The sequence below is a fragment of the Triticum aestivum genome, chromosome 6B, assembly GCF_018294505.1.
Source record: "Triticum aestivum cultivar Chinese Spring chromosome 6B, IWGSC CS RefSeq v2.1, whole genome shotgun sequence".
NCBI classification, from domain to species: domain Eukaryota; kingdom Viridiplantae; phylum Streptophyta; class Magnoliopsida; order Poales; family Poaceae; genus Triticum; species Triticum aestivum.
This window is the reverse complement of record NC_057810.1, coordinates 88,307,243-88,316,026: the sequence shown is the minus strand read 5'-3', so window position 1 is coordinate 88,316,026 and position 8,784 is coordinate 88,307,243.

Genomic DNA, 8,784 nt, shown 5'->3' with positions numbered 1-8,784 from the left:
ACTAGTACATGGCAATATAGTATCTTGACTAGAAGTAGTGCTAGTATCAACATGAGGCTCACTAGATGTTACCTTAGCAATCATGGCCTCATGAGCTATCTTTAGCACATTATGGGATACTAGAAGATCATCATGAGAGCTTGAGAGCTTTTCATGACTTTTTCTTCCAATTTCCCATAATTGCTAGATAGCACCTCAAGTAGAGCCCGTAGCTCAACATTCTCCTACAAAATGGATGATTCACAAGTAATAGAGTTAGTAGCACAAGCATCATCATTTACAACAATAGGAGAGGACAACTTGGCAAGATCTTTTAAATAAGAAGCTTCAAGTTGAGCATGAGACTCGGTGAGTTTGATGAGCTCATCCTTGATGACCCTTGAGCCATTTTCGAGGTGCTCAAAATCCTCAAGGAGTCTAGCATGAGAAACTTCAAGGTTAGCATTTTTAGTTTATCACTAGTACATGAAGAAGCGAGTGACCTTTCTCACGACATAGGTAGCAACATATACTCTTCACTTTCTTCTCACTTGATTTCTCCACTTGAGAAGCATTAGGTTGAGTTTTCTTGGGAAGAGGCCTTTCTTCAACTTGAGGTTGAGCATGAGAGTGAACTTGTGGCCGCTTCCCTTGTTGCTTGTCACTAATGGGCTTCTTCTTCAATGGGCAAGATCTAACATGATGCTCTTCTACTTCACACTTGAAGCAAACAATCTTGGCCGAATTCTTGACTTGTTCTTGGCCCTTCTTTTTGTTCATCTTGGACTTCTTCTAATTGGAGTTGAATCCAAGTCCAGCTTTGTCATTGGGGGATTTTTGCACATTCAAGATATTGTTGAGTGTAGATTTCCCTTCATGACTCTTTTCCAAGTCTTTCTTCAAAGAAGTGACTAGGGCCTTGAGCTCTTTGATTTCCTCTACATGGTTAGTCTCAACATAAGTACTAGAGGAAGTATAAGCTTCGTTGTTAGAGCAACAAGGCAAGGAAAGCAATTCATCACAAGATGTACCAACATTGTGAGTAGACGAATTACATGGACTAGTACATGGCAATATAGTATTTTGACTAGAAGTAGTGCTAGTATCAACATGAGGCTCACTAGATGTTACCTTAGCAATCATGGCCTCATGAGCTATCTTTAGCACATTATGGGATACTAGAAGATCATCGTGAGAGCTTGAGAGCTTTTCATGACTTTCTCCCAATTTCCCATAATTGCTAGATAGCACCTCAAGTAGAGCCCGTAGCTCAACATTCTCCTTCAAAATGGATGCTTCACAAGTAATAGAGTTAGTAGAACAAGCATCATCATTTACAACAATAGGAGAGGACAACTTGGCAAGATCTTTTAAATAAGAAGCTTCAAGTTGAGCATGAGACTCGGTGAGTTTGATGAGCTCACTATCGGTGTCAAAACCGGCGGATCTCGGGTAGGGGGTCCCAAACTGTGTGTCTAGGTGGATGGTAACAGGAGACAAGGGACACGATGTTTTTACCCAGGTTCGGGCCCTCTTGATGGAGGTAAAACCCTACTCCTGCTTGATTAATATTGATGATATGGGTAGTACAAGAGTAGATCTACCATGAGATCAGAGAGGCTAAACCCTAGAAGCTAGCCTATGGTATGATTGTTGTTCGTCCTACGGACTAAAACCCTCCGGTTTATATAGGCACCAAAGAGGGTTAGGGTTACATAGAGTCGGTTACAATGGTAGGCGATCTACATATCCATATCGCCAAGCTTGCCTTCCACGCTAAGGAAAGTCCCATCCGGACACGGGATGAAGTCTTCAATCTTGTATCTTCATAGTCCAGGAGTCCGGCCAAAGGTGATAGTTCAGCTATCCGGACACCCCCTAATCCGGACACAGGACGAAGTCTTCAATCTTGTATGAAGATACAAGATTGAAGATCTCCCGTGTCCGGATGGGAATTTCCTTGGCGTGGAAGGCAATCTTGGCGATACGATATGAAGATCTCCTCCCATTGTAACCGACTATATGTAACCCTAGCCCTCTCCGGTGTCTATATAAACCGGAGAGTTTTAGTCCGTAGGACGAACAACAATCATACCATAGGCTAGCTTCTAGGGTTTAGCCTCTTTGATCTCGTGGTAGATCAACTCTTGTACTACCCATATCATCAATATTAATCAAGCAGGAGTAGGGTTTTACCTCCATCGAGAGGGCCCGAACCTGGGTAAAAACATCGTGTCCCTTGTCTCCTGTTACCATCCGCCTAGACACACAGTTCGGGACCCCCTACCCGAGATCCGCCGGTTTTGACACCGAGATTGGTTCTTTCATTGAGAGTTCCTCTGTGTCGTCACCTTTAGGCCCGATGGCTTCTTCGATCGTCAACCACGACGCGGTCAAGGGCGAGACTTTTCTCCCCGGACAGATCTTCGTATTCGGAGGCTTCACACTGCGGGCCAACTCGCTTGGCCATCTGGAGCAGATCGAAAGCTACGCCCCTGGCCATCAGGTCAGGTTTTGAAGCTTAAATTACACGGCCGACATCCAAGGTGACTTGATCTTCGACGGATTCGAGCCACGACCGAGCGTTCCGCACTGTCCTGATGGGCATGATCTAACTCTGCCGCCGGACAGCGCCCGGAGTGCTGCTCAGGCGTCCGCTTCAATCATTAGCTCGGAGCCGACTGCGCTAGTCGGGGATGGACGGTTGGACGCCGCCCCAGGAGCCGCAATCTCTACGGCGATAGAGCCGAATACCAGCCCAGTCCTTTGCAAGGCCCATGACTCCAAGGTGCCGGACTCCGTTCCGGACTCCGAATCTTCTGCACCCCTTCCGATCGAACCCGATTGGGCTCCGATCATGGAGTTCACCGCCGCGGATGTCTTTCAGCACTCGCCCTTTGGCGATCTCCTGAATTCCCTAAAGTCTCTCTCTTTGTCAGGAGAGCCCTGGCCGGACTATGGCCGGCAGGGTTGGGATGCGGACAACGAAGAAATTCGAAACCCACCCACCACCCACTTTGTAGCCACTGTCGACGATCTAACCAACATGCTTGACTTCGACTCCGAAGACATCGACGGTATGGACGCCGATGAAGGAGACGACCAAGAACCAGCACCTATAGGGCATTGGAAGCCACCTCGTCATATGACATATACATGGTGGACACCCCCAAAGCAGGGGATGGCGATGAAAAAGGGGAGGACGACCCCTCCAAGAAGCAACCCAAGCGCCGACATCAGCGCTGCCGCTCAAAATCCCGCCAAAGCAAGAACGGCGAATTCGGCACCGGAGACGTCAACACCCCGAACAGTGCCGAAGACATCCCCCTCCAGCAGGATTCAGCGCAGGAGGACGAAGGAGCCAGCCCTCATAAGAGAGTGGCCGACAGAGAGGTCGAGGACGACAATTATATGCCTCCCTCCGAAGACGAGGCAAGCCTCGACGATGACGAATTCGTCGTGCCATAGGATCTCGTCGAACAAGAGCATTTCAAACGCAGGCTTATGGCCATGGCAAGCAACCTCAAGAAAAAACTGCAGCAACTTAGAGCTGACCAAGACCTGCTAGCCGACAGATGGACTGAAGTCCTGGCGGTCGAAGAGTATAAACTCGAATGCCCCTCCAAGAGTTACCCAAAGCGCAGGCTGCTACCCCAACTAGAGGAGGAAGCAACTAAACCTACATCACCAGCGTACGATGTGCCCGATCAGCCACCCCGTGGCCGCGACAGAGAGGCCATTCGGCCCTCAATCCAAGCCGCACCCCGGTGCCGCTCTAAGAATACCAGAGCATGGGGAAACACAACAGACCTGCGAGACATATTGGAGGATAAGGCAAGGCAGACAAGATCGATCTACGGATCGCGTGGGCTCCCCACATCACGTGACGATAACCGTCACACCGGATATGATAAATACGGCCAGGCCGAATACAACAGACCAAGCTCATCCGAGCTGCGTCGTGATATAGCCCAGTACAGGGGCGCCGCACACCCACTATGCTTCACAGACGAAGTAATGGATCATCAAATCCCCGAGGGTTTTAAACCCGTAAACATCGAATCATACGATGGCACAACTGATCCCGCGGTATGGATCGAGGATTATCTCCTTCATATCCACATGGCCCATGGTGACGATCTACACACCATCAAATACCTCCCGCTCAAGCTGAAAAGACCAGCTCAACATTGGCTTAACAGCCTGCCAGCAGAGTCAATTAGTTGCTGGGAGGACCTGGAATCTGCATTCCTTGACAACTTCCAGGGCACTTATGTGCGACCACCAGACGCCGATGACCTAAGCCACATAATCCAGCAGCCAGAGGAATTGGCCAGGCAATTTTGTACACGGTTTCTAACCAAGAAAAATCAAATAGTCGACTGTCTGGACGCCGAGGCCCTTGCAGCCGTCAGGCACAACATCCGAGACGAATAGCTTACCCAGCACCTAGGACAGGAAAAGCCGAAATCTATGGCAGCCCTCACGACACTCATGACCCGCTTCTGCGCGGGCGAAGACAGCTGGCTAGCTCGTAGCAATAACATAGCCAAGAGCCCTGGCAATTCGGATACCAAGGACAACAATGGCAGGCCACGTCGCAACAAGCACAAGCGCCGCATTAATGGCGACAGTACTGAGGATACGACAGTCAATGCCAGATTCAGAGGCTCTAAACCCGGTCAGCGGAAGAAGCCATTCAAAAGAAGCCCTCTGGGCCCATCCAGCTTAGACCGGATACTCGATCGCTCATGCCAGATACACGGCACCCCCGAACAACCAGCCAACCACACCAACATGGATTGTTGGGTGTTCAAGCAGGCAGGCAAGTTAAGTGCCGAAACCAGAGACAAGGGGCTGCGTAGCAATGACGAGGAGGAGCCCCGGCCGCCGAACAACAGAGGACAGAAGGGATTGCCCCCGCAAGTGCGGACGATGAACATGATATACGCAACCCACATCCCCAAAAGGGAGCGGAAGCGTGCTCTCAAGGACGTCTATGTGTTGGAGCCAGTCGCCCCAAAGTTCAACCCATGGTCCTCCTGCCCGATCACTTTTGATCGAAGGGACCACCCCACTAGCATTCGTCACGGTGGATTCGCCGCATTGGTCCTAGACCCAATCATTGACGGATTTCACCTCACCAGAGTCCTCATGGACGGCGGCAGCAGCCTGAACCTGCTTTATCAGGATACAGTGCAAAAAATGGGTATCGATCCCTCAAGGATTAAACCCACAAAGACAACCTTTAAAGGCATCATACCAGGTGTAGAAGCCAGCTGTACAGGCTCGGTTACACTCGAAGTGGTCTTCGGATCCCCGCATAATTTCCGAAGCGAAGAGTTAATCTTCGACATAGTCCCATTCCACAGTGGCTATCACGCCCTGCTCGGACGAACCGCATTTGCAAAATTCAATGCGGTGCCGCACTACGCATATCTCAAGCTCAAGATGCCAGGCCCTCGCGGAGTCATCACGGTAAATGGAAACACCGAACGCTCTCTCCGAACAGAGGAGCACACAGCAGCCCTGGCGGCGGAGGTACAGAATAGCCTCTCAAGGCAATTCTCCAATCCAGGTGTTAAACGTCAAGACAACGTCAAGCGAGCCCGAAGTAACCTACAACAGAGCCGGCTGGCACGTTCCGAGCAAGCATAGCAGTGCGGCCCCAACCCCAGCCCTCGCCAGATGGTGATATCGGTACCACGCGTACATACTTACGCTTTAGAAATACCATGGGCATAAGGGGAGGGGCACAACTACGACACGCCCAGAATGCGGCTCAACTGCACCAAGGGGCTCCCTATTCCGCCGTTTCTTTTTTATATACTTTCAGACCCAACTATTCGGAAGGCATGTCCGGCAATACACTCGCCGAACACATGATGCAACGGCCAGGGAGAGAACAAGCCGCGTGAAATGTCCAGGTGGTCTCTATAACGAGCTTAATACATGTTTTACTTAAAGTCCCGCAGCTTGCCCCTGGAGGGGGACATGTAAAATAATCCCATCTCTTGCTTATCACACTATTTGTATCGTTCTGCTTTCATAGCAGCCCTTCTTTTAATAAACAATACATAGCTCTTATCTATTATTGTATTCATCTATTTTCTATACAAATATGTCCAGTCATGACATTATGCAACCGTACACTTTGGTACGGCCAATACACCAGGGGCTTAAGCACCCCATAACATGGTGTGAGAAGACCGAACACTCTCACGAGTGTGACACCCTGAACTTATAGCACTATATGCATCGGCTCCGAATCATGTCTTGGGTCAATAGTTGGGTTTGCCCGGCTCCCATGTTTTGGTACCTTACGTTCCGCAATGTTGGCTAAGGTAGCGCTGGGAGAACTACTGCGATTGTGTCCCAGTTGAGCTGGGTTAACACCTCAGTAGAGAAAGCTAAAACTGACCGTCATGATAGTGCAAGAGACCGGTCGCTGTTCGCGAGGTTTTTCGAGTCCTTGAAGACTTATGCCGCTTAGAGCGAGGAGCCGGACTTATCCGGCCTAGGCGTGGATAGCGCCCCGAACTCGGTCTTCCGAATACTAGGGGCTTCGCCGAAATTTAAAATTATAGAATTCTATGGCTAAGTGAGAGTGATAAAGCATTATAAGTCCGATGGCCTGGTTTGTTGTGCTGAGCGCCTCCCTAGATGGACCCAAGAATGGGAATAAGAGCGCTCAGATTTATCCCGAACACCCCAGCACTCGTGGCATGGGGGTAGAAGCCGACGACTTGCATCTCTCAGATTTGATAAACGGCCGCACAGAAGGTAATATTTTAAATTAACAAAGCGTTGCTTAACGCATATGAACAAAGTTTTCAGCGTACGGGATAACAGATGCGAGTCTACTAAAAAATTACATCTTTGGAGCATTCACGCGCTATAAGGCGGACACCCTTCCGGACGCCCTTATAATACATCTCGGGCGTGCGATGCTCCTTTCCCGGCGGTGGCGCGTCCGTGAAAAGCTTCTCCGCATCCAGCTTGCCCCAGTGCACTTTAGCACGGGCGAGGGCCCGACGGGCACCTTCAATACAGACGGAGCACTTGATGACCTCAATCCACGTACATGCGTCCACCAGCCGCCGCACCAGACCGAAGTAGCTCCCAGGCATGGCTTCCCCAGGCCACAGCCGAACTATGAGGCCCTTCATGGCCTGTTCGGCCACCTTGTGGAGCTCGACCAGCTGCTTCAGCTGGTCGCTCAGGGGCACCAGATGTTCGGCCTCAGCATACTGAGACCAGAACACCTTTTCCGTCGAGCTCCCCTCCTCGGTTCGGTAGAACGCGGCAGCATCAGACACACTACGGGGCAGATCGGTGAACGCTCCTGGAGAGCTCCGGATTCGGGTTAGTAACAGATAATTTACTTTTATATTCTTGCTTTCATAAAGAATGCCTTACCCGCTGCTATCTTCTTCATCGCCTCGATCTCCTGGCGGGCCTTCTGGGCTTCGGCCTTAGCGGTTTTGGCACTCTCAAGAGCCAAGGCGAGCTCGGACTCTCGATTCTTCGAGTCACGCTCCAAACTCTCGTGTTTTTTCACGAGTGCCTGGAGCTCTTGCTGCACCTCCGCCACCCGCGCCTCCTGCTTCTCTCGCTCGGTGCGCTCCAAGGCTGCACTGTTTTCGGCCTTGGAGACCGCCTCCTTCAGGGTCGCCACCTTGGCCGTGGCCCCTGCAACATTTACGTTGGTCCTGTCATTATTTGCAGCCAAGTATTTCTATATACATTTACATGCGGTACTACATACCCTCCTTGTCCTCGAGCTGCTTTTTGGCACGGCCGAGCTCGCTCTCGTACCACTCGAGGCTCTCCTTCAATGCATTGACCTCCGCAGTCAATGCAGCAGAGGTCAGCAGCGCAGCCTGCATTCCCATATGGACATATTTTTGTTAGACTCCCGCGTATATCTTTTTAGATCCTTAGCTCGGCTTTTCCTTCCGAACGCCGAACTGAGCATCAGGGGTTACTGTCTATGCGGTAACATTTTTATATATTTTGAACACATACCTCAAAGCCTGCTAACAGACTTGTACAAGCTTCTGTCAGCCCGCTCTTGGCGGACTGAACCTTCTGAATCACCGCACTGATAACAGTGCGGTGTTCCTCGTCGATGGAGGCACCGTTAAGCACCTCCAGCAAATTGTCCGGCGCCTCCGGATGGACGGAGGTCGCCGGCGTCGTAGGCTTGCCCTTCTTATGAAGGTGCCACCTGTCGGACTCTGGAACCGTTGATGGTTCCGGAGCAGTGTCCGGCCCGGGGCCGGACTTAGATCCCTTTGGGGCTTTACCCCCTTTGGGCCTGGAGTCCGGGAGGTCGCCTTGAGGCGCCTCTAGGACCACCTCCTCTTGGTTGAGTCCCTTTTGGGACTCCACCTCGATGTTGTCCGCAGGGAGAGGGGAGGAGGCCGTCGGAAGTGAAGCACTATTCACATCCGACGAATTCAGGGAGCCGCTCGACGAATCGCCGAGCTGAGCTCTGGGCGGACTACATAATTAAATTCGGCGTTAGAAGCTACCGAATAATAGAGGAGTACCATAAGTCATTCGTGTAACCAAACACTTACGATTTTGCCAGGGGCTTGACCCTGGATGGCCATTCCTCCCCGCCGTCTTCGGCATCGAAGGCGTAGTCTGGCAGAAGGGTTTTCCCCTTCTTGGACCCTCCGGCCTCGCAAGTTGGGGTGGCCTTTCTTTTCTTTCCTCCCCCCATTGGAGGGGGAGAGGCTTCTTCTTCTTCCTCCTCCTTGTCTTCAGAGGCGGAGGGTGCTTTGGGGTTGTCGGGCG